This window comes from Sarcophilus harrisii, chromosome 1 (assembly GCF_902635505.1).
Source record: "Sarcophilus harrisii chromosome 1, mSarHar1.11, whole genome shotgun sequence".
NCBI classification, from domain to species: Eukaryota; Metazoa; Chordata; class Mammalia; order Dasyuromorphia; family Dasyuridae; genus Sarcophilus; species Sarcophilus harrisii.
Genome location: NC_045426.1, coordinates 151,233,924 through 151,261,164, shown reverse-complemented (window position 1 = coordinate 151,261,164; position 27,241 = coordinate 151,233,924). Strand labels below are relative to the sequence as shown.

Here is a 27,241-nt window from a genome sequence, read left to right as displayed (position 1 = left end):
ATATGAAAGTAATAAAACAGAATTTTAAAGGATACACAGGAAGATGAACGACAAATAGATGTGATAATATATATACAGCATGTTGTTGCACTATTGTTATATTCAGGTGTTTTTTACATCTGAGGTACCATCAAAGTACCAAACTACAAAATCTAGTTTTATCCCTCCCCTCCTCCACTTTACATGAGGAAACTGAAAAGACTCAAAGTGAAGGAGACTAAATAATAGTAGAGCCAGAAATCTCATCTCTCATCTCTTGAATCCTAGTAAAATGTCTTTTCAACTATGGCACATTGACAGGGTCCTTTTTAAAATAAGCATATGACTCAATACCATACCGCTTCTATATATGTAGCAAAAGTTTTCAAGACCAATCCTAGGCCCCACAAAACAAAAAGCTGAAAAGCATCCGGTTAGTAATCAGAAGAACCTGGTACTATGGATTCAACAAATTATAAGAGATACTCTCCCTGTCTTTTATATGCTTAGAATCTTGAGAAAACTTAAGCTAAAAAACAATCTGAAAAATATGCCCACTATAAATTCAAAAACTAAACTTTGTTGGCATAGGGTAATGCTTGCCACAAGAAAAATCTCTGTGGGATATGAGTCATAACTCCATATGTAGGAAAAATGGCATTTAGTCACATGAAACTGTCATGAACCTAAGGGTTGGACAGATTGGGGAATAATCTTAAATTCCACCAAATTCCATTAAAGGGAAAAAGCAGAAACAAAAAATAGGACAATGTAAAATCTCAGAAAAAGGAAGAAACTTCAATCGATTATGACAAATTCTATGTCTCCTCTTCAATCATACTTTGAAAGCCTCCAATACAAATTCCTGAATTATGTACATTCTGCCCTGACATCAACTCTATCCTACTCCTTTTTTCCTCTGGTCCTCATCCTACCATATATCAACTTCCCACTATTTGGGGGGGGGGGGGGAAAGCTGCACTTTGACAAAATGCACCACAAAGGAAAAAAAAAAAACAAACATTAAGTGTCATCATGGATCTTAATATTGCACTATGATAATCTGTAAATTACAAATTTGGGAATCAGCAATAAGAATCCCCCTTCTCACCCCTCAAAAAATCGTTTTCTATTGAAGACCTCAGTCAAATAAAAGTTATACAAATATCAAATACAACTAGTTAGATAAAACTTGAATCTCATGAAGATTGCTTCCCAAACTAATTCTAAGACCCCAACAACAATAAAAATTATATCACAACAAAAGTTGAAAAAATAAAATATGGGATGGGGAGGAGTAAATCAGATATACAAACTTCAAAATACTGAGGGGAAAAATTTTAAAGGAAAACAAAAAGGATAATCTCAGTCGTCAAAACACAGTTGCCTAAGAAACTGAAACTATCATCTAAGTGCATGGAGACTATGGGGAATCCTGAAAATGAAAATTATTTTTAGTCAATTACTCTTGTTAAAAATCAAGCAACAAATATTTATGAATCATCCTTTGCCAAACATTCTGCTAAGTTCCATGAATACAAAGACAAAAGTGAAACAGCTTCCACTCTCACTAGCTTACATTTTATTGTGAAAGACGTGTACATATATAGGCATACACATGACATCTACAATCCAGACACAACTATCGTTTCAGGGGGGAAAGCACAAGAAGCTCAGGAAACCGGAAAGAGTCCTACACAGAAGGTGGTAAATGCTTGAGCTGAGAAACTTGGAATTCTCTGCAATGAGGTTCTTAGGAGAGCATGCTAGACACTGAAGATACCCAATACAGATGTATTACAAGAAATGGAGTATTATATATGAAAGAAACAACCATTAGGCCAGTATAGTTGGACCATATAGAATGCTGAAGAGTAAAAAGTAAGGACCCTAGAAAGCGAACAAGAGACAAGGTTGTGAATAGTTTTTAAATGACAAATACTCAATTCTACAAGTAATAGGAACTCACTGGTGTTAAGGGAGTAGGGATGATAATGTAAGATCAGTGCTTTAGAAAAATCATTTTGATAGCTGTATGGAAAATAATATATAAAAGTTGTAAAATATTATTTATTTCCTATTTCTCATGCTTTTTGACTTTTATTTTATAGTGGAAAAACTAGTTGTCCATCATATACAAACATACACATATTAAGGGAGTGCTAATGGAGAAAAATACATAATCAAAGTTTTGGAAACCACCAGCTCAGAGCTAAGAGGTTCAGTGACTTGTCCAGTCACAAGAATATATACCCAGATGCAATACCTGAACCCAGCTAACTCCAAAGCCAACTCTTTATCTTCGACACTACTCACGTCACTCTCAAAGAGAATTGGGGGGTCATTAAACCATACACAGCAGTATTTTTCTGATATACTGGAAAAATAATCTTGTCAAAAAGTATAAAATAGGTAGTCATGGGGCAGCTAGGTGATGTAGGGAATAGAGCACCAGCTTTTAAGTCAGGAGGACCCGAGTTCAAATCTGGTCTCAAGACAGGTAACACTTCCTAGCTGTGTGACTCTGGGCAAGTCACTTAACCCCAATTGCCTCAGCCAAAAAAAAAGGCGGGGGAGGAAGGAAGGAGAAATAAGTAGTCATGACCTTCTCTTTTGATGAAGCTGGCTTGACTGCTTCTTGATCTTCTCTTTGTGAGCCCAGTTGCAAGGCTATCTTCTTAAGAAGTTCCACCTTCTGTCCATCTGGATTAACTGTTATCTTCAGCAGTGCTCTCTGGCTTGTGGAGCTCAGGTTGAGGACTACAAGGGGTTCTGGTTCTAGAGTTTGGCTAGCTTTCTGGAAGTCCACTCGGGGGTCGCGTAACTAGTTAGCATGCCAGAGTCTCGTTCGTTATCGGAATTAACCAGACAAATCGCTCCACCAACTAAGAACGGCCATGCACCACCACCCACAGAATCGAGAAAGAGCTATGCCAGGTGAAGTTTCCCGGATTCTTAAGTCTGAGTGCTTCCATTTTTACATATTCACAAACCACATTCTGATAACAGTCTTATAATCCATGATGCCCTATTTTGCTGTCCATTGTTTACCTGTTTTTGCTTCCATCTTCTATACCTACTTCTTAAAAATCTAAGTTGGTTGGTAATCTCCTTGTGAATGCACAGATAGATAAATTATCCTTTTCCCTCCACATTAGAATTTTCTCTTTGTACATTTGGAATTTAATTCTTGAGAAGTTCCCATTTCTCTTTATTATGACTTACACTCATAAAATTATGGTCCATGGGAATTTACTTAGTCTTACTCTGAAATCCTTAAAAGGCAATTTCTTCCTTATCAAAGTATAAACTAGATGATCCCTAGCTTTTGCTTCTTGTGTTATAACAACAATCCTCCAAGATTCCCATCTTTTTTATTTATTTATTTTGCTGAGGCAATTGGGATTAAGTAACTTGCCCAGGGTCACACAGCTAGGAAATGTTAAGTGTCTGAGGCCAAATTTGAACTCAGGTCTTCCTGACTTCAGGGCTGGTCCTCTAATCACTGTGTCACCTAGCTGCCCCGATTCCCTTCTTTTTTAACCCAGTTAAGTGACTTCCTCAAAGTCAAGAAGAAAATTATTCATTTCCTTCCTTCCTAGTTTCTCATTAGGTTACACAGTACAACTTTTTCTGTATTAACAACAAGCCATGAAACAAAACTTGCATTTATGCTCAATTTAGCTGTGCTAATTGAAAGATGACAGTTAACAAAGTGACAGAGAGGTATGACAAAGAAATGAAAAGTTCATCAGAGAACAGATGCACAAACAACAAACTCATTCCTACATGGACAAAAAGACACTAAATGTCATGGAGATAATCAAATGGAAGGTTATATCTAGTTAACTGTACTGTCTGAAAAAGGGGTAAAATCAACTTGAATATGATCAAAATATGCAAACGAGACTATGCTATTAAAACAATTATTTGTTGATTTGTTGATACATTTTAACCTAAAAGGATAAAACTAATTTATCTTGAAGATCTTCAACTTCTATCTAAAAAATTTTCAATCTGTATATCAAACAAAAAATATAAATTATATTAAAGCTACAACAGGCTGAATAAAATTAACTAATACAAACCACAGATAACTCAAAGTTCTTATTTTATCAAAGTTTTAATCTCAATCCACAATGATTTTCAGGAAGACAGATCACATACATCAGTTGCTGAATAGAATTCACATGCTACTTCTTTTCTGTCCAGTGGTATGAGAAATATTAGTTAAAGCCGCAAGATGAAGAAGAAAAACAAACTAAAAAAGAATATCGTGCTATGCTACCTACAAGATAACATGAATAATCCACAATTCTTACAGATTTGATGAAATGTCACAGCCTTCAAAAACTATTTGGTCCATTCCCTATTTACAACTTGTGCCAAATGCTCTGGTTACACTCTTAATTGTTTCACTGTGGTGTTTTGTTTTGTTTTGTTTTTTAAGTATATGGCACAAGTTTATGCAAACATTAGGCTAAGGCAAATTCTAGCAACTGAGAATGTACTCAAGCACTTTGTAGACCAGTTCTACAAACTACTTTTTAATTGTTTTAATTGTTTCACTTCCTTTTCAATATATGTTCTCTTTGGCTATATTTGGGAGTTACTTTTAGAGGCATACTGACTACAGTGACTGAAGACAATGTATAAAACTCTTAGAATGGATTTCTCTTAAAAATACAGAGCATTAAGTGTCAGATATATAGAAAAGGTCCTTCAAAGGCATTCATTTCTACATTTCAATTCATTTCAAGGGGTTCCAATACCATCAATGCTTGTGGACATATGGGAAGACAGATGTATTCTATTGAGACACTATGCTAAACAGTAGGAACATAAAGAAAGGTAAGGAACAGTTGCTGAAGGAGATGTGTTTTTATATATGCATATATAAATATACATACACACACATATATATGTATATATGTATTTAAAAAATAGAGAGAAAAATTTTGAAGGCCAAGGCTCTCCAAGAGCACTGGAAAAGCCCTTACCATAGAAGCAGGCCTCTGACCCAAGTTTCAAAGAAAGCTCAAGCTTCCAAGGGATGAAGGGGATGAGGTAGCACATGTATCTGGAAGTCAGCACAAGAAGGCACAGAGCCTGGAGGAGGAATGTTGAGCAATCCAGGGTAGCAGCATCCTTGACTTTTCTAAATGCAATGAAAAGGCAAAAAGGTTTGGAAAGGGAGGAAAGGGCCTGATGTGAAGGCCTTTAAATGTCAAACAAAGGACTTAATATTTGACCACAAAAATAATAGGAAGCCAATGGAGTAGTTAAGCTAGAGGCAAAGTTAAGAGTAGTTAATGAGGAGGGGTGACACAGACCTCCACTTTAAGAACAATTACTGGGGGCCCTGTGTTTGATTGGAGTCAAAAAGCCGCAAGGCAGAGAAACCAATGAAAAGAATGCTGCAATTGTCCGGCTGGAGGTCATAAGGATTTGAAATACAGTGAGTTATATGTATAAGATATTATGAATGGACAAAAATCAAAACTGGCTGGATTTGTGTGGTTAGTGATAGAAGATGTAGCCCAAGATTGGAAACCTAGATGGGAAAAAAAACTATTGATAATTGCAACGTAATAAGGAAGGTCTGATGAGGAATGGGTTTGGTAAAACCAATGCATACAACATTACAAGGATGGCAGAAAACAGAAAAAAAAAAAAAACTTATATCCAAGGGTTCTGATAAAGGCCTCATTTCTAAAATATAGAAAACTGACTCAAATTTATAAAAAGACAAGCCATTCTCCAATTGATAAATGGTCAAAGGATATGAATAGGCAATTTTTAGACACAAAGAAATTAAAGCCATTTCTAGTCATATGAAAAAATGTTCCAAATCACTATAGATCAGAGAAATGCAAATCAAGACAACTCAAGGTATTACCTACATACACCTCTCTCAGATTGGCTAAGATGACAGAAAAAGATAATGATAAATGTTAGAGGGGATGTGGAAAAATTGGATCATTAATACATTGTTGGTGGAGTTGTGAAATGATCCAACCATTCTGGAGAGCAATGTGGAACTACACCCAAAGGACTATCAAACTGTGCATACCCTTTGATCCAGCAGTGCCTCTACTGGACTTGTATCCTAAAGAGATCTTCCTGTGCAAAACCCACATGTGCAAAAATGTTTATGGCAGCCCTTTTTGTAGTGACAAGAAACTAGAAACTAGATGTCCATCAGTTAGAGCAGGGGTCCTCAAACTTTTTAAATAGGGGTCCAGTTCACTGTCCCTCAGACTGTTGGAGGGCCGAACTATAATTAAAAACAAAAACTTTGTTTTGTGGGCCTTTAAATAAAGAAACTTCATAGCCCTGGGTGAGGGGGATAAACGTCCTCAGCTGCTACATCTGGCCCACGGGCTGTAGTTTGAGGACCCCCTGAGTTACAGAATGACTGAATAAGTTACGGTATATGATTGTTATGGAATATTATTGCTCTACAAAAACCGATCAGCAGGATGATTTCAGAGAGGCCTGGAGAGACTTGCATGAACTGATGCTTAGTGAAGTGAGAAGAACTAAGGAAAGTATTTGCACAGCAACAGCAAGATTATGTGATGCTCAATTCTGATAGATGTAACTCTTTTCCACAGTGAAGTAATTCAGGCCAGTTCCAATAGTCTTGGGATGGAGACATCCATCTAGACTCAGAGAAAGGACTATGGAGACTGAGTGTGGATCACAACATAGTATGTTCACTTTTTTGTTGTTTGTGTGCTTAGTTTTTTTTTCTCTCTCTCATTTTTTGATCTGATTTCTTGTGCAGCATGATAAATGTAGAAATATGTTAAGAACTGCACATGTTTAATCTATATTGGATTACTTACTGTCTAGGGGAGGGGTGATGGGAGAGGGAGGAAGAAAAATATGGAACACAGGATTTTGCAAAGGTGAATGCTGAAAATTATTTTTGCATGCATTTTGAAAAATACATGTACTTGAAAAATAAAAACCTATTTTTTAAAAAAAAGAAATTAGTTTGGGAAAAATATGAGTTGTGGTTTGGACATGGTAAATTTGAGGTACCCTTAAGATATTTGATTTGAGATGTTCAAAAAGCAAATGGAAATGTTGCATCTCAGGAGAATGAGGATGAAATTGATAGATCTAGGAATCACCTCAAATCAAGATAATAATTGAACACATAGAAACTAATGAGGTCATCAAATGAAAAAGGAAAGAGAAGAGGGTTCTTATATTGGAATCTGTAAAGTTTTTTTTTTTTTTAATATTTGGTTTCCTTTGTAATTCTACTTATTTTATTCTATATGTTTAAAAACATTCTGAAAAAAAGGGTCAACTTTGCTAGACTACCAGAGAGGTCATGACACACAAAAAATATTAAGAACCCGAGGAAGAAGGGGGAAAAAAAGGAGAGTCCCATCACTAAGTTTAAAGTAACATCCAGTTAGTTGGTTTGATGCCAATAATAATTCAACAAAAGAATATAAAAAGGAACCTTCTGACAGGTAGTAGGAAAACAGAGGGAGAAGCATCACAAAATAACTAGAAAGATAATTTCCAGGAAAAGCTAAACAGAATCAAAGCTGCAGAAGAGTCAAGAACAGAATGGAGGGGAGACCATTAAATTTGTCAATTAAAGGATCACTGTTCCCCAACATAAATGATCAAAGGATTATAAACAGACAGTTCTCAAGGGAAGAAATCAATTTATAGTCATATGGGGAAAAATTCTCCCTATCACCAATAATTAAATAAAAATTAAGGCAATCCTGAGGTTCCACTTCATATCTGTCAGATTAGCAAAACTAACAAAAAGAGAAAACAACAAATACTAGAGGGGTTGTGGGAAAACAGGCACAGAACTGCCATTATAGAAAGTAACTATGGGAGCAGCTACATGGTACAGTGGACAGAGCACAAGCCCTGAAGTCCGGAAGACCTGAATTCAAATGTGGCCTCAGACACTTAATACTTCCTAGCTGTGTGACCTTGGGCAAGTCACTTAGTCCCAATTGTCTCAGGAGGAAAAAAAAAGGAAAGAAAGGAAGAAAAAAAAGAAAGAAAGAAACTAACTATGGAACTATGTCCAAAAAGTTACTAAATTGTAAATACCCTTTCATTTATAGATACCAATAGTAGACCAGTATTCACACACACACACGCACTCATTTTAAAAAGATCCTCTTTATGAAAAATGCTTTTAACAACTCTTTTGTGTTCTAGTAAAGAAAGTGAAATTAAGAGGGTGTTTATCAATTTGGAGTAGATGAACAAATTATAGTATATTAATATAATAGAATATTATTAGGACAATTTTACAATAACAACAATATCATAAAAACAATTATGAAAGACTTTAGCATTTTCATCAATGCAATAATTAATTGTGATTAAAAGTCACCAATGAATAAAAGATCTGTTTACAAAGAATGTTGCCTTTGAACTTGACCATTTAGGGAATTTGCTTTGCTTGACTATGCTTATCTGTTTCAAGTGTTTTATATTTCTCTCCTCCCCCCCACAGTGGGGAGATCAAAAGGGGGAAAAAAATAAAGGGGGAGAGGGGAAGGAAACCCAGGAGATTTGTGAAATGAGCAGAATAATAACAATTTATATGAAAAACAACATTGTAAAGATAAACTCTGAAAGACATAATGCTGTAAAATGCAATAATCAATCTTAATTCCAAAGGAATGGTGTAACATTATACCCATCTCTCCCAAAATGGAGAAATGATGATTTCAGGGTGCAGAATAAGACATATTTTTTGGACACAGGCACTGTGGGAATTTGTTTTATTTGACTATGCAATTTGTCACACAAATCTTTTTTTTTTTCCACTTGAGGGAAAGACAAAAAAAGAAAATAGATTTTGGGTCTTCAAAATTATATGTATTTCTAAAGCATTTATTGATAATTTTGGAGAAAAACGTTTCAGTTCCATGAGGAGGCCAGAAATGGAGGAACTAAGTATAAACAGCCTTTTCAAAGATTTTATCTGAAAAAGGAAGAAGTGGCCAAGGATGACAGCTAGCAGATATGTGTAGATAGATTCAAGGAAGGTAGAATTCTGAAGGAGATCAAAGCTAAGTTCTAAAAATCTCTAAGAAGTGCAAAGGAGAAAACAAATTTTTTTAAGATAAGAAGAAATTGTATTTATAAAAGAATTTTCCAATTATTTTAACACATCTGTTTCCTTAATTTATTTGCTATAATAAAAAATAACAACAACACCTAACTTAAGTGATTCATTACCTTCTCTTGCATTAAACAGTAAAAAGCAATTTAGAGGGATAGCTAGGTAGTGCAGTGGATAGAGCACCAGCCCTAAAGTCAAAAGGACCGGAGTTCAAGCCTGGTCTCAGACAGTTAACTGTGTGATCCTGGGCAAGTCACTTAACCTCAGCAAATAAAATAAAATAAAGCAATTTAGACAGATTGTATATATAAAGCATCAAAAATCTTTTCAAGATCCAATAGATTATCATTTCCTTCAAAGCCTTCTCTGACCCCTAGCTAGAAATGAATAGTAATTATCACAGTGTCTTTGCAAAGTTTGTTGAATCAATTTTAGTGAACATAATAACAAATATGAATTAAAACTAAATTATATTATAGTGCTGGATTACAGAGCACTTTACATTTAGTCCTCACAACAACTTTGTGAAAAAGACTTGGCACCATTTAAACAGATGAGTAAAAATGAGTTCAAGAAGGTAGTCTTGAGACTCAAAGTCTTATAATTCCAAATTTAGTGCCATTCTTCTAAGTATCACTGCTTTTACCAATTAAATGGCAATTCCTGAAACTAAAAGAAAGTCATTTGGTATAATTAAAAAGAAAAGACATTTTTATACAGCACACTGTAAGCATATCATATTTAAGAAAAATTCATAATTGGATAGGAAAAAGCCAGATAATAAGGGATATCTCTAAGAGTTTGAATATCAACAGCAGAGGTCAATATCCTAACTTTGCACAAAAAATGCTGTCATTTTCAGTAGCAGAATAGAGTTGGGAGAATACTGGTCTCATCTAAATGTAGAAAAACTATACTGTATATTATCAGAAAAGCTGTATTGCATACTATTTCAGTATACAGTGGTCTCTATTTTTAAATATATATATGCACATATGCATATACACGTGTGTATGTGTGTGTGTGTGTGTAGACAGAAAAACAGTCATAAGAAAACTATGACTAAAAAGCAGACTGATTATTTTTTCTTACTTTCCTAACCAAACATGTATGGTACTCATTTAAAAAAAAAGTTTTTGAAATGAGCTGGTGACATTAAGAAATGGAGAACAGGTATTTATTAGGTTAGGAAGAATAAGTGTAACAGTAAAGACAAAGTAGCAAAAAGCAGCAACCGCCAACATTAGGATCAACATATTTTTTTAATTGTGTTCTTTGCTCTGTTTCTCCCTTACCTCCCATTTCCCTATTCTTATCGAAAAGATCTCACATCAATTACTCCTTTTAATAATCCTGATGTGTTTTAAAAAAAGAAAAGAAAAAGATGAGAAGTACTAAACCATTAAGAAACTGTAATTTACCTCAAAAATAAAATCACATTTAGAAAGTCACAGCTATACTTCATAAACAATATAAATACCAGTCAACTGACATTAGTACTCAAATTTTAGTCTTTTTTTACTCTCACCCTCCAAACCTCAATGTATTTGAAATTATAAAAAACCAGGATAAAATGTTTAAAAAACCAAAAACAAAAAAAATTATCTTAAATGAAACAACTAGATTTCATTAAAAACAAAATGTTCATTAGAATAAATTTGATCATTTTGATAACTTGAAACAAAAAAAAAAAAAATAGTGGAGCAAGAAAAGATTTATTTTCCATTGATATAGTGCTAGTTGAAAGCAAAATGTAATACAGTCCACTACTTTGGAATTTCCTGCTGTTTATAAAATGGCTTAGACAAAAATGCTAATATCATAGAGTGTATTCATGATAACTTCAAGGAAAGTCCTCTAATTCTAACAGAACCATTTATAAATGTACCTTATCGCTATACTTAGATAGTATTGTCCAAACTTTTTGAATAATGTTTTTAATCTAGTTAGAACAGATGAGTTATATACTCTTACTGCTCACCTGTCATACAGAGGACAACTTAGTGGTCAAGGGAACCAGACTTGGAAGACCAGGCAATGGATTTTGAGTCTCAGTTGCACAATCTAATAGCTGTGTAACCTGGAGCAATAAATAACTTCAGAGGACCTCTTTACCAAAAAAAAAAATTCCCTTTCAACCCCCTCAAAGTTATTCCTTCCATTATTCTATGATGATTCTATTTTTCTTGTCAACTTACCATACCTTTAGACAGCTAATTTAAAAATAAAAACCTAAAGTGTGTGATGACAGATTATTAATTTTGCTATTAACATTTTAAGTGAACATTTTTTAAAAAACACTTTTTTTCAGCATTATTTTTTTCTATAGCTACCATAGCCTAAAGCAGCCCAAAGATTTCTTTAAGTTTAAATTTCACTTCTACAATCTAATAGGCTATCATTTTAGTTTTACCAAGTCCCCTTAATCTTGAACTTTCTTCTTTCATAGTGAATTCAGCAGAATTCATCTAAACTATGCCTTAAAGACAAGTTGAAAAAGAAAAATCAATTTTGATTCTATTTCTAGTAATTTAAGCCAATTATTGTGTAGCTACCTTAAAAAGGGCAGTAGATCAATTTGCTAACTAAATGTTATCCTGCCATCCCATGACCTAAACACTTTATACCAACATGTATTGGTTTAAAGAATAATAATCATCCCTCTTGTTTCTTTATTGTGTACTGCAAAGTATTCTTAACATAACCTCATTTATATATTAGATGCTTTAAAAAGAGTTAATAGAACATACATATGGTCTTACTTTCCCAAAAACCCTTCACGAAAAAATGTATTTACCAATAATTTTACTCTGCTTAAGAATAAACTAGGCATTTTTTATATAAAAAGTTCAATCAATCAATAATAATACTCTAAGTTTTTTGTATTCCCTTTAGTATTTCAAGGGCCTGACCATGCAGTAGCTACCAAATATATCTCATGGAATACTGTATGGAACAAACATAATAAGAGATATTATTACTTAAATATCAACCTAATAACTGCTTCTAGAAAGAAAAAATAAGTAGGTTTTTTTTTTTCAAATGTTCAAACATGTGGTTTCAGCATGAAACACACCTAAGAAAAACAGCCAATCATGGTATAAGCAAAGGACACACCAACAACTGCAGAAAATGTGTTCACAAGACTAGTATGATGTTAAATAATAATCCACAACCCTCAAGATTACTGACTAAATAAGGGAAATGTACAAAGAAAAGTACTCCTGGTGGCAGCTAGGAAGTGCAATGGTTAAAGTAACAGCCCTGAAGTCAGGAGGCCCTGAGTTCAAATGTGACGTCTGGCCTCCTACACTTAACACTTCCTAGCTGTGTGACCCTGGGCAAATCACTTAACCCCAATTGCCCCGGCCAAAAAAAAAACACCAAAGTACTCCCAATTTTTATTTACAAGACATGAATGGTTACCTCCCATAGCAATCTCACAAATGGGCAAATCACTAACTCCCAAGACTTCAGTAGCCTTATTTATAAAAGATGAAAGACCTCAGTTCTGCACACATATATTGTATCTAGGATATACTGTAACCTATTTAACATGTATAGGACTGCTTGCCATCGGGGGTGGAGGGGGGTGGAGGTAGGGAGGGGAAAATCGGAACAGAAGTGAGTGCAATGGATAATGTTGTAAAAATTAACCCAGGCATGGGTTCTGTCAATAAAAACTTATTAAAAAAAAAAAAAAAAAGATAAAAGACCTCTAATGTTCCTAACGATTCTAAATTCTACCATTCAAAGCATATCAGAAATAATGTTAAAACTGTCCATCTCTTGATGACTCCAATATTTGATAGCTTGTGTGACCTTTAGGGAAGTCACCCAACTTAATTTTCTTCAATTATAAAATGAAGATAAATACTGCATCTCCATATCTCACAAGAATGGAAAAGAGCTCAGAAGTCATGTCTAATACAGTCACACTTTAACAGTACTCCTCTATTTTCAAAAAGCACCTCTGATTTTGATGAACCTGTGGGATAGGTTTGAGAAACTGTCAAACACTGTGCTATTATCTAGGTTATAAACATATAATATGTAGGTATTATTCCTCTGATTTCTTAAGCTGGAAATGTGGATCGGGGGTAGCCCCGTATGACCTGTCCTCAATGAAGTCATGTTAGCTCATTTTGGATTAGTACTTCTATGTCAGATGTTCATTAACTAACCTTTTGACAACAATTTTAGAATCTTACCTGAAAATTATGTTAAGCTAACTGATCTGTAATCTGCACCCTCCATTTTTCTCTTTACTTTTTTGGAAAACTGGGACCTTTGTTCTATTTGAATTCTGTGTTCTCTTTCCCATTCTCCAGACTACTTTTTCAATGGAAGTGCCTGAACCATCACATCAAACAGTTTCTTAATGACATTAAAAATAAAAAACAGCCTGGCAGAGTATAGACTGTTCTTACTCCAAATTCCGTCTCCAATACATAACAGCTGAGTGATCATGGACAGAAATTCTAACTTTTCAGTTCCCACTAGAGTATAGATGAACTGCCAATTTGGGTTGTTGGAGGACATTTCCAAATAAGAAATCACAGTTATGGGAATAAAGGTAATAATAACAACAATAATTGCATAAGGTTTTACTGTTTACAGAGTATTTTCCTTACAATAAATTATATTTAATTGATAAAAATGTTGCTGTTAGCATAAGACTAGCTAAACTGTGTCCTGGGCAGTAGGGGAAGAAGATGAGCTCAGTATGCCGAGTTTAAGTTGTCTATTGGACATCTTATTCCAGATGTCTGAAAGGAAGTTGAAGATTGAAAGGTGGAGCTCAGCAGACAGAATAGGCAAAGTTGAGAATCATCAGCATAAAGATGATAATAATCCATGGAAATGGATGAGATCACCAAGAGAACAGTAGCAGAGGAGAAGCAAGAACCCTATGGGACATCTATGAATCCAGCAAGGAGCCTGAGAAAGAAGACTAAGAAAAGAAGAGCAAAGAGACTGAGAAGGGAGAAGGAGAAGAGAGTCACATGCCAAAAATCTAGAGAAGAGAATTTTGAGAAGGTGACTGACAGTGTGAAAGGGTAGAAAGAGGTTAAGAAGAATGAGAATTTAGATTGAATTTAGTTGGATTTGGAAATCAGGAGATCACTGGTGGCTTTGGAGTGTTTCAGTGAACAATGTAGTTAGAAGCTGTATTGTTAAAAAGCTCTATTGTAAACAACCATCTCAAAGAGTTTAACCACAGGGAGAAAAAACACAAAATATTAGCAGGGATGAAGGAGCAAGGGAAGATTATGAAAATGGGGCATTTTTATAGACAGTGGAGACAATTAAAGGGAGGAAATGGGGTGGGGAGAGGGAGTAGGGAGATTGATGGAAGGAGTAGGGAGAGCTTGTGGAAGGCCTGAGACACCTCTTCATGTGATTCAGGGGATGGAAGAGATGGTGGCAGAAGCCACATTAAGAAATGAAGAGCGAGCTTATGGAGAATGGCATTAATTTTTTGTCAGCTGCAAGAGTCGGAGAAGGACAAGCCATAGGAGGTTTGAGAAGGAATTAAAAGTTCTGGAAAAGTTTCTGTGGAGAGTAGGGTAATAATCTAGTAGGGGGTGGGGAGGGTGCGGGAAGGTTTGCTTAGCAGCCATAAGGGCCCATCAGGAGGGAGTGCACCCAGGAAGAATAATGGAGCCATTTTCTCCATCTTCACTGGACAGCACATACATAACAGTAAAGATGTCAAAGGGGAGAGCCATGCAATCAGCTATGTGATAAGGAAGCCAGAAACTCGAGGGGAAGTTGAACTGGCTCAACAAGGGGTCCAGATGGAAAAAAGAGAGGTCAGTGCAGGGATAATGCTCTGGGAGAACGAGGAGTCAAAGAATTGGGGGTTACTGATGTGAACATAGAGTAGGGTTCAGTGAGGGAAAGCAGAAGAAGCAGTAGAAAATCATTGGGTCATGGTCACATAGGGAGAATTCAAAAATTCTTCAACAGAGAGGTAGTGCATTTAAGGGCAATGGCCAAGATTGAGGCTTTGGCCACCTCTCTATGTGGCTGAGGTAACACAAGGGGATAGGTCACAGCAAATAAGCAAGCTGAAGAACTGAGTGGTTGGGGTATATGAGAGAGAGTCAAGATATCTGCTGAAGTCCCCTACTATACACATACCGAACTTAAGGAAGAAAAAGACCTGTATGTCTATAGACAGTTACCAGGATTTTGATTGGGTTGTAGATATGAACTGCATGAACCTTAAAGGAAATAAAGTTACTGAGTGATGGAGGTAGGAAGAGAACCTGGAAGTATTACAATTCCCTTATCTCTGCTCCTGAGCCAAGTCAGCACTGGAAAGAGTAATCAGAGGCTATTCATCAAGGGAATGATGACTGCTTAGAAAACAGAAGAAAAGATTTAGGATAAAAGGAAGCCTGTTGACTATGGAAAAAGGATTCCAGAGAGCACAGTGGAAAGGTTGGGGTAGTATTTGGTTGCAACTTTGGGGTTAAAAGGTTGAGGGGGAAAAGAAATAAGCAATTGGTTAATGGGGAATGGGGAATGCAGTTCTGATGATAACCCACTATAACTAGATATAGATAACTTGGATATGTATATTATGACCAAGTATGAGAATATTCGTCATTGAAAAGGAAATGCCCATTTTTTTTTCCCAGAGAAGGCTAGACATTGGGCAAGAGACAAACTCAACAATGAGATGGAAAGCACAGTTAATGGAAGGCCCGTTTCATTTCACTTCCATTCAAACGCTGAAGATTAGGAAGAAGACAAATAGAAGAAAATGGAAGTCAAAACCTAGGAAGCAAGAGAGAAGATCCAAGGTCAAAGAGAAGATGACTCCTCCTATCAAAAGTTCTTCATATCTTGAGAGGAAGATCAGGCTAGCAGCAAGAGATGGAAGAGATGCGTACAGATGGAAGTTGTACAGGCAGGCCCTAACAGTCTTCCCTAAGTTTTTGCTGACAAGGGCAGCAAAAGAAGGAAGGCCCTGCAATCTGAAGAAGTTTCCCTCCTTTTCTCCTGGATTTCCTAAATTTTTATGTCCATTAATGCTATAGTATACAAATAGCAAGGAATTAATAAATTTGTTGAGTTAACTAAAAATGTTTCAAAATTAAAGTCCATAATTTCAGCAAATGAGGATTAAATGGGATCACAGAATCCTAGAATGTAGGACTAGAAGAGTCTTGGTAAACTACTTCATTTTAAAAGTGACTTGCCCAAGATTATAGATCTAGAGTTATTAGGAACCTCAGAGCCCAACTAGTCCAACTTTCTCAGTATTTTTGCAGATGGACAGAGGATTTATTAGGTACTTAGTATATGTAAGACATTATATATGAGCAAGCAAGACAATCCCTGCCCTCAGGGAGTATATTCTAGTGATAGAAGACAACATATAGAGAAGAAATGGAAAGGTGGGGGAAGAAGTACATGAGTGGTTACATGGCGTGGAAGTGGTTGACAAGTGACCTCAAGGCTTGATTCCCAGAAAAACAAGGCAAAACTTTATCTATCTGAACCAAAATATCCAGGAGCAGAGTATGAGATTAGGGACAAGGGTTTTGGAGGGAATGGAAGTAGAGGGAGATGAGGAGGATGGCCAGAATCGAGACAGCATGGTGTAGGAATAGCCAGGAAATGACTAGCTGTTTGTTTCTAGGCATGATAAGCTCATTTATGAGAACTAGGAATAAAGGGATAAAGTCCAGAGTTGCAAGAGGGGGAGAAGACAGACTGAGTAATATGATGGCCAAGATGAGAAAAGTGAGATGAAATAACTGGCCAGAGGTCACACAGCAAGTGTGAGAGATAGGGCATGAATTCAGGTCCTCTGGCTCCAGAGACAAGGTTCCTTCCATTATATTGTTTCCAATGATAACTCTTAAATAGGTCCATGCCATCTTACTACAGGATGGGTCAACTTAGGTTTAGATCTCTAACTCTTAACAGAAGATATCACAAGATGTGGAATATTATGGATACAAAACCTGAAGGACTTTTGTTCGATATTTTAAAAACTTAATTTTATGAAATTTGCCAACATCCCTACAATATCTTGCCTCATGCCACTCTGGCCTCATGCCAGGGCCAGGCTAAAAATAAATACTGGAGTAGCAACTAGAATACACAGATCTTTTTGACCCCAGTTATGTTTCCTTGAGATTGGAAGAAATAAATAAAAGGAGGAGAGTCAATATGCATTAACAATGTAGATTCCTGACCTTTTTTCCCCTCTGAACGTAAATTTCAATCTATGTTCAATCACTAAATCCTTAGATTGATCCTCAGTCCAAAGTTATAACTGAAATCTTTTTATAACATTTTTTATTAAAGCTTTTTATTTTCATAACACATGCGTGGATACTTTTTCAACAATGACCCTTGCAAAATCTTGTGTTACAAATTTCCCCCCTTTCCCCACTTCCTTTCCTAGATGGCAAGCAATCCATTATATGTTAAACATGTTAAAAATATATGTAGAATTAAAATCTTGATGAGATTTAGCAAATGTCTTTGAAGCTGAAGATATCAGAAGATATCATATGATTTAGGAAATATGTATATACACTTAGTATGTGTCTGTGTATTATACATAGAATGTAAAATTTGAAGTGTTTAAGAAGTTGAAAGTTAACATAAAATTTTTAGCTAAGAAAATAAATAGGCAAAATAAGGTAATGTGCATTCTGTCTCAAGCATGCCATGCCAATTTTCATGTGCATGCTTTCACAAGGGCTGACTTGCACCTAGCAATGTCTTCCCTCCTTCTCCACTATACTTTTAGAATCCCTAGTTTCCTTCCAACCTCAGATCAAATGCCACCTCCTTACATGAAGCCTTTTATGCTCCTCCATCCCAAAATAATTGCCTAGTGTTTACTGTTGCCTCCCCACACATAAAGTAAATAAAGCTTCTTAAGGATTCTTGTCCAGTTGTTTCAGTCATATCTGATTCATCATAACCCCATTTGGGATTTTCATGGCAATGACATTGGAATGATTTGCCATTTCCTTCTCCAACTCATTTTACAAATAAAGAAACTAAAGCAAAAAGGATTAATAGACTTGCCCAGGGACACATAGCTAATGAGTGTATGAGGCTGAATTTAAACTTAGTTCTTCCTGATATTGTCTGGCACTCTATCCACTATATCACCCAAATTAGTTGCCCATTTTCTGAGGCAGAGATTTTCATTTTTCAAATTTTATCCCTGGGTATCTCTGGTAGGCTGATGCCCACTAAAAGCTTCATAAATGCTTGTTAATTCAGTCATTATCTATATTTTGGTGACATGAAAAAGTGGGAATGGTGAAATTTGCAATAGCATCAAACTTCTTTTCCCCATTTACAGCCAACTTCTTGGGTAAGAGATTGAGTCTGATATTAAGAGATCCTACCAAGAAGAATGACCTAAGCTGGTGCAAGGGCAGGCAGCTGCATATATGGCATTACATAAACTCATACAACTGTCCATAAGAGTTCAGGTTACTGTCACTCATCATTTTACTAATAAAATCCAGTATGTTCTAAGTGACTGCTTATATAATTAGCTAAAGGTAGAGAGAGAAGGGAATAAAAATGTAAAACTTGCTTCCACAGAATCATTCTAGGTATTATTTTCCATATAATTTTCCCATATTAGAGGTCAGACACCAATTAACAATGAAAAATGCTTTATGTAAACAGACAGATTGTTAAATAAAGCAGGACAAGAAGGCAAGTCACCTGAATTTTCATCACATTAATTCATTAAATGAGTTTTTGATTTATCTTATCAACTTTAGTCTACTAGCTAGAGTTTACATTTACTGACAGGTTCTGCTGCATTCTCCCAATTAATGTCAGACGCTCAGCTACTGCACAGATACCACACTAGAACCTTCCAAAACTGTCAAATGTACTCATATGCAACAAGAAGTGTTACAACAGCTCTTCATATATAGTAAGCACTTAAATGTTTTTATTCAGTCATAATTTTTTAAATGGTAAATTTTTAAAAGGGCTGACAACTCAAATTCACAACTTAATTCACTATAACAATGCTTTCACAGATACATACCAATATCTAATTTAGCTTGCAAATAGGACCAACTCCAAGTTAAAAAAAAAAAAAAAAAACCAAAAACCAAAGAAGTTTTTACATAAAAATAACAGACCAGGTTCAAATTTTACACCCATTCGAAAAACTGCTGAAGATTCCAAAGCTGAAAATTCTTCATCAAATGCCAAATGAAATACAATTTGAGTCAATAGCTATAATTAGATATCCTAAAACTATTAGGTAAAGCAAACAAAGAGCAAGCACACAGAGCTATATATTGGAAGATTTAGAAGTGATCCCCACTAAACATAAAACCATGACAAAATGACACAGGGAAAGAAAATTAGAGGTAAGACAGGTCATTGAGGCTACCGGGCTAAATAAATCAGGATATCAAAACACATACACAAAATAAATCGAAACACAAAATGAATCAATAGAAGATAATAAAACTACATGTACAAAATCCAAATAAAGTAGTGAAAAGTGCCATAAAAACAGGTCCTGAAAAAAACCTACTAGACAACATTCAAACAATCAACTGGATTCCAAGCAGTCACAATCCTTATTTGATCTAGTTCATGATACTTTCAAAAAATAAATGTGTGTTTACATACACATATATAAATAAGTAATATTTATCTTATTTTTCAGCCATGCTTAGGCTCCTCATGATTTCATTTGGGGTTCTCTTGGCAGAGATACTGGAATGGCTTACCATTTCCTTCTCCAGTTCATTTTACAGATGAGCAAACTGAGGCAAAAAGAAGTAATTTGCCCTAAATCACACAACTAATGTGCTTAAGACTGAATCTGAACTCAAGATTTTCCTGACTCCAGGTCTTCTGCTTTATCCACTGTGCCATCTAGCTATACCAATATAGATCTACATTTATGTTCATACACATATCAAAATATATATTACCACATATGTGTATTACTAGACTATATGCAAGTAATTTGTGTATATTATTCATGTGTGTATAAAATGCATAGAAGATTATAAATTGCACAGGCTACACAATTCATACCTACTTTTAAGTTGAAAAGTGCAGGGTTATTTTAAAGCCAAATTCAAAATACAATTTGAAAGTTTATGGCTGAAATAAAAAAACCTCTGCTAAATAGATATAAAACCATGAGATAAAGCAAAATACAAATAGACTTCAAGCACTATTTTTGTTTGGAGTTTATTCCAGTAAAATGTTAATCAATCCATAGAAGTCAGACTGATTTTTTAAAATCATCATCATTAACACTGACCTGAAATTAATTTTAAAATAAGTAAAAATGTAAAAATCTATTTCCTCAAAATCAGTTGTTTTCCTTACAATTTCTCTTATGCTAGAGTTATGAACACAATTAGCAGTGAAAAATGCTTTATTAGAGACAGATTATTAGATAAATCAAGACAAGAAGGTAAGTTACCTTTTCAGCATATTGTTAAATGAGTTTGAGTTATCAAATCAAATTAAAACAAAATTATCCTTAAAATCATGTTTTGACACTAGTATATATATGTTAGTATTGTTACTTAAACAATTTTTAGCATACTACTAAAATGTCAACCATAAGTACTTTATATTTTATAATTTAAGAATTTAGAAAAATCTTCCTAACACTTAATCCAATGTTGTAATCAAGGGTTTAATTATACTGGAATCCTAAGATTATCTAATACTTCTACAGGAATAATAATCATAGACATCTTCTCAGATTTCAATATACTTCTTTGAAAAGAAATGGGAGATGTATACTTAACAGAGATCATTACAATTTGATCAGATTATCTTAAAAATTACTATGATTTGGTAAAATCACTATCCCTTCCTAATTATTTCCAAAAAATCAAATATCTGGGGGGGAATAAGGGAAATTCGGCTACTGAAACAACTAGGTAACATCCTAAAACAATCCTAAGAACAAAACTTTTATTAAAAATTAGATATCCATATGACTATTGTTAAAACCTAATCCAAAAATTATTAAACTACAGACATTTTAAATAACATTTGAGAGAGTCAGGATTTAGTTAATCTATGCTTTCTTTATAAAAGAAATATCTTAAATACAAAGAACTAAAAAGATATGTCCAAAAAACATTCCTAGCAGAAAATAGAGTTCTCTATATGACTGCAATACCAGTGTTTTAATTTCATCTACTTTTTAAAAAACTTTACTATGATGAGTTTTTCTCACTAAACTTAAAATTTTAAGTATCTATTTACAAAAAAGGAATACATACCTGATATCTTCTTTTGAGCAACCCATTTGACACTGCCAAATCAAGGCAAATGTAGATTCTTTATCATTTAAAAGCTAAATTTACTCCCTGTTTCTCATTCTAAGATTGATAATGAGATATTTATGTCAAAAACCTTAAAAGTAGAAAAACTAAGTTCTTCTGCAAATTATTTTTCCAATAGCAAAAGACTAAAAGTTAAATCAGTTTCCAGTTATCTTTCAAATTTCCACAATATAAATTTCTAGAAATGATACTGCCATCACCTACTTTTTTGGGGAGGCAAAGAGAGAAGCAGGGGAGGGGGGAAAAAAGTAAACTCTTTTCTAGGGGAGTAAAAGCAAGCAGAATTCAAGGTCAAAAACCCAGTTCAAGTCCAATATATACTCTCTAAAATCTTGTTCTCATTCCCTGGTTCTGATGAGAATTCGAATACTATAAAAAAACTTCTGAGAAATAAAAACGTCCAAGACTTCTTTTTCCTTTTTAAGAAAGAAAACTTATCTATACTAGATGGTCTGGTGGTATAACATTTATTTAAAAAAAAAAAAAAGTATTTCTACAAGTATTGGAAAATCCAACCTTTATATAACCAAGAGACCAGAATCAAGAAAAGGGGGTGGGGGGGCCTGGCAGGGGGGAGGAAAAGAGAAAAGACTACACCATCATTTCTTAGACTGCCAGATTTACTCAATGAAAATACTGTCAATGTTTTAATCTCTTATTCTCCAGCTAAATTCTTTATGTCCGAGTTTTGCTGCTAGACTACTAGTTCTTTCTAAAGGAAATATTTGGAATTAGACTGTTAACTGATTTAACTGTTGTCAACTGAATTATACTTGTCAAGGAAGGAGATAGTCCCCAGGAAATAAATTTATTAAAATAAATATAGATATCCTTACAGGTTCTCTTAATCAAAACAAATAATCAGAATGTCTATGTCCAACAATTATCAAATAAAGAAAAATATATATGTACTTTAACAATTTCAACACTCATTTGAATACCAAACATGCTGATATTTCAAAAAGATAACAAAGCCTCACACCTCCACCAAAAGGGATGAAATTCAAAGCGCAGTGCACTTGGCTTGGAGATCAACTTGATGTCAAAATCCTCAGAGTAGCCTTTTCTTCCTCATACCAAATGTGTGCATGTGTGCTATTAATACATACACCAGATATGGCAAGAAATTAAGATATTTGAAAGAGCATAAATATATGTTTAATACATATTTTAAATTCTACATTGTTACTGAAAATCAAACTTTCTAAAATACCTTTTTGACTAGTAAAAAATAACCTTGTCTGAAAAGGTAAAATTGACATCCTGTCCTCAAGGAGATCACAATCTAATGAGGGAGACAACCAGCAAACATATAAACAAGTTACATATGGGACAAATAGAAATAATTTAAAGAAAGAAGGCACAAGAATTAAGAGATTGGGAAAGGCTTCTAAAGAATATGAGATTTTAGTTGGAACCTGAAGGAACCCACAAAGCAGAAATGAAGAGGGAGAATATTCCTGGCAAGAGATAGCCAGACAAAATGCCTGGAGCCAAAAGATGGAGGGATTGCGGTGCTGGAACAGCAAGCAAATCAATGTCTCTTAATCCTAGAGTACATGGTAACTAATATTCTCAATCTCCCCTACCCCATCCCTAAAGCAATGAAAATACAAATTTAATTTTACAATTTAGTATTCTATGTCATCCACAACAGACCACTTTATTACTCATTAAAGTACAAAGTGTGTGTCAAAATAACTAATAATGCTATTTGCAAAATATAGGTTTTGAGGTTAATGTTAACAGTCAGCAAAAAACAGGACACATTTAGTTAAGTACTTTTAGAATCAAATCTTCTTACAAAAGTGTCCAGCCTATAAGAGAACCATATCTTAAATTTTAATAACTTAGAGGTATTGTCTGTTTCAGTTCATTAACTAGTTGGCAATTAAGTACACAAAACATATAAAAGCTACCTGCGCAGGGTCACATAGTTAGTGAGCCTGGGTTCATACTACACATCTCCCAGATTTCCAACACTCCCTCCTAGCACTACCCTGTCCCTACTTAAAAGACTGTCAAGTAAATAACTCCCCTTAAAGATTGATGCTCTTCCTTCTCTTCTGGAGGAAAAAAAGGAGAGTAAGGCCACAAACTCTGGTTTGCAGTTTAACCATAATCTGTCTGTGGTCAGATACAAATTAAAACTGTGATTTTTGAAGAAGATGGATCTATACTTTCTGAGAAAGAGGAGAAACAGGGTTTATTCAGATTTTTGACTTTTCTACTTCAGTCATTTAATGGCATTCATCATGATGTCCATGTCAAAAAGCCTTCAAAATAGCATTTAATAAATTGATATCTCTATAATTTAAAGCTTATCTAGATTTTAGATATATTACACCAACTCAAAGAAGGAAGATGCTATTTTCCCCTAAGCTACAAGTAAGGAAACATAGAATTTGAATACAGGTCTTCCCAATTCAATGCTCTCTTTCTCCAACTTAAAAATAAGGGGTTGTATTTGTTGTTGTTTTAAGCAATCTAGTCCTTTTCAAATACTTTTCTATAACTGGCTGATGAACTTTTTTGCTTTAAGTAGTACATAACTGATAATACAAAATGCAAAAGAGAGAATCTTTTTTGATTAAGTTAAATTCATGAAAAAATTGATCGTAAATTCAGATGACAATGGAATTTCTTATGTGACTAATTTCAGTTCAACATACCAAAGATAATTTTCTTTTATGTAGAAAATTCATCACTCAATTCCTACAATTCAGTGGAATTCTTCCTTATCTATATATCTCCCATTGTGTAACCAGATTAAAAATCCAGGAAAATTCTATCAACATTCCTTCACATAACTTAAAATTTCTGATTTAGTCACCACTGTAACATAAATGTTTTTACAATTAAATTTAATTATAATCCAACTGAAATTTTTTTATCTAAAATGGTTTTATCTTTATCTCTTCAAATAAAAGAATTAAGCTCCTTAAATTGATTTTGAAATTGAAAGTGAAAACAAATTCTACAAAAGAAACACTCATCTTTGACAAATATTCCTTGTTTATTATACATGTTTAAACACCAACCAAACTGTAAATTAAATTGAATTCTATCAGTAACTCACACCCAAAGTCATCACAAGTTTGTATTTCACACTGCCAACTCTCAAGATGTGTAGTAGCCCAAGTCTCCAACATGACTAGCACAACAAGTAATACAACTTAGAAGTTAAGGAAATTGGCACAACTCAGAAGAAGAAAAAGAACATTTTACACAATTTGTATAGTACTTGTTTGGTATGTATTAAGTATTCCAGAGGTGCTGGTCAACACTTCAGCAGTATTAAATGCATAACATTTCTTCACATCTACTGTTGCCAAAATCACTCAATGGCCCCCTCCCCTTTTGAGACTACACAAAAAAGTTACTATTTTCTTTTACAACTATTCACCAAGGCCTCTTTCCACTGCTGAAAGCAGGCAAAGCCCACGCTGTGTGTCTGTCTCCTACAGAAGATTGCATCTTTTATTTATCGCCCCTTGGCTTTATTTTCACAGTGAATTCCTTGCTTAAATGCAATCAGCCAAGAAACCCTCCCTATGTGCACTCCTGTCATTCCTCATTGCTTGCAAGCAGAGTCAAGCACAGGCAAAAAAAAAAAAAAAAAGCCCTCAACATTGCCAACCAAGATTTAAAAAAAAAAAAAAAAAAAAAAAAAAAAGAAAAAAAGAAAAGAAAAGAAAAACGAGCTTCCTTGCCACCCTCGGGAAGCCATAGATGTACTTCAACCTTTTCAAATTGGCAGAAAATAGGTACAAAGTAAAATCTGAGACAACCTTAACTAATAAAGAGAAGCTAGATAACGTCAAACGCCAAAGGCAGTAGGTTCCGAGTTTTAGAATAAGGTAACATGGGAGGCAGTAGTGGAAAATAAATGGTAAATTAACAGTTGTATATTGCATTAGAATTCAAATTAATTACTCTATAGCCTACAGGATGTAAAAACAAAACTTAATTTTCTTAGTGTGAAAGAAATTAAATACCATAAAAAAGAAAAAGTTATGCTCCAAAGAAAAGGTAAAAACTGCAACCTTATGCAGATTTCCTTTGATAGCCATTAGCCCCTATCACTTCATATAATCAATGATAAAAGGGGGGAAAGTATTCTTTAGGAGAGGGGAGGATAGGATTTCAATTATAAAATTGCTTGCTTCAGTACAAGTTTCTCTGTCCACAGAACAGAAACTGAACTGGACAGGAGGGAAGAGGAGGTTGGGGGTGGAGAAGGGAACAGAGAAAAGCTTTTCTCAAATCCAGAGTTTAAAAGGGTCTCCCAGGGACTGTCAGAGAAAGAGGTTGTGTAGCTTTAAATCACAAGCCCTTCTGCCTTTGTCAAATCTCTCCTATTTTACAAGCACTGAAAAGAAATAAAGAGACGCTTTTGTTTGCTTTCCCCATTTCGAAGGGTGACAGAAAACTGAAAAGGACACAAACATGAAAAAAGAGAACAAAGTGTTAGATGCCCCTCCTCATCCTCCCTCCAGAGGAATTGCCCCACTGCCACGGAAGATGCGCAGTGGGCAAATATAACCAAAGGGGGTTGGACCACAGAGCAAGAAGGGAAGAAACTGGAGCGTCCAGAGAAATCTGTCCAGGGACGAGGCTGGGCTCAAAGTGGGGAGGAGGAGAAATCCGTGCTCACCACCAGGTCTCCAACGTGCACCAATAAAAATATAATCTGACCACCCATCTCAAACAAAAACAGAGAACACACACACACACACACACACACACACACACACTAAAAGAAAAGAAACAGCCATTTGAAACATTAAATCCAAAAGGAAATCTTCGGACCTGTTTATTTACGGGACACACACTCTAATTAATTCAGGGGCTTTTTAACTGAAAGAGAAAAGATCTCTGGAAGAGAGTGAAAGAAGAGAGACAGCAGGAAGAGTCTGGAGAGTGGGGTGGGGGAACCTCGCCCCCTCCTCATCCCCTTTTCTGAGCTGCCGGTTCTGGAGAAGAGAGAAAATAGTTAAATCCCAGGGCAACTGGCGGAGCCTCCGCCTTTTCTCTCCGCAGCAGCCCCGGAGCCATCCATCCATCCCCCCGGCTCACCCGCGGCAGCCCCGGGGAGGACCATCCGCTCCAGAGCAAGGAAATGTATTCCCCCTCCCCTCAAATCACTGGGGGGAAGCAGAACGGGGGAGGGGAAGGAGGGGGAGCAGGAGGGGGAGAAGAGAAAGAAAGAGAGGACAGCAGCGGCAGCCGCCCCGGGATCAGCCTGCTCGCTGCATTGTCTGCTGCAGATTGAACTCCCCCCCAACACACACACTCATACACACACACTCCCTCTCACTCGCACCAGCATAGGGGGTACCTACAAAAAGGCTTTGTCCAGTTACCCCCACACACACCTAAAAAAAAAAAAATCAAATAAAAGCTCTCTTCAGTCTCTTCGAGGAGTAGAGAGAGAAGGGGAAAAAAAGAAAAGAAAACACCTACCCACCACCCCTTCTAGTGGGTCTCTTCTTGCTGATTCATTTCCCACCCGTGTTGCCCCGATCTCAGAGAAAACAGAGGGAGGAGACGGTGTGTGTGCAGGAAAGCAGGAGGTCTGGAGTTGGGGTGCGGGGTTGGAGAGAGAGACGAGTGGGAACGAGAGGGGAAAGAGGAAGTGCAATCGTTTCATTATCGTCTGAATTCATGCGAGGGGACGAGATGGACCGCGGAGCCCAGGCTGGGATGGGGGGCGCCCGCAAGAGAAGGGGCTGGGGAAGAGACCAGCAGACGGAGAAGGCAAGAAGAGGGGGGAGGGGGAGGGGGA

General features: G+C 35.5%; 1 protein-coding gene across 1 annotated transcript in view; it reads right to left on the bottom strand.

Annotated features, from left to right (window-relative positions):
• The window catches only part of ZSWIM6 (zinc finger SWIM-type containing 6), a 197,731-nt gene that overhangs the window by 169,566 nt on the left and 924 nt on the right, over nt 1-27,241 (bottom strand). The window lies entirely within an intron of this gene.